This window comes from Sitodiplosis mosellana, unplaced genomic scaffold (assembly GCF_009176505.1).
Source record: "Sitodiplosis mosellana isolate CC-2019 unplaced genomic scaffold, AAFC_SMos_1.0 Smas_scaffold_5489, whole genome shotgun sequence".
Classification (NCBI taxonomy): Eukaryota; Metazoa; Arthropoda; class Insecta; order Diptera; family Cecidomyiidae; genus Sitodiplosis; species Sitodiplosis mosellana.
Genome location: NW_022600731.1, coordinates 6,792 through 7,112, shown reverse-complemented (window position 1 = coordinate 7,112; position 321 = coordinate 6,792).

The window sequence follows — 321 nt, the reverse complement described above, 5'->3', positions numbered from 1 at the left end:
CTGCAGTTCGACCTTCTTGACGAATCGGTCATTCTGTTCTTCATATTAACTATCCATCCATCCATCCGTCCATCTGTCCATCCATCCATCCATCCATCCATTCACTCTGCAGTTAGACCTTCTTGACGAATCGGTCATTCTGTTCTTCATATTAACTATCCATCCATCCATCCGTCCATTCGTCCATCCATCCATTCACTCTGCAGTTCGACCTTCTTGACGAATCGGTCATTCTGTTCTTCATATTAACTATCCATCCATCCATCCGTCCATGCGTCCATCCATCCATCCATCCATCCATTCACTCTGCAGTTCGACCTT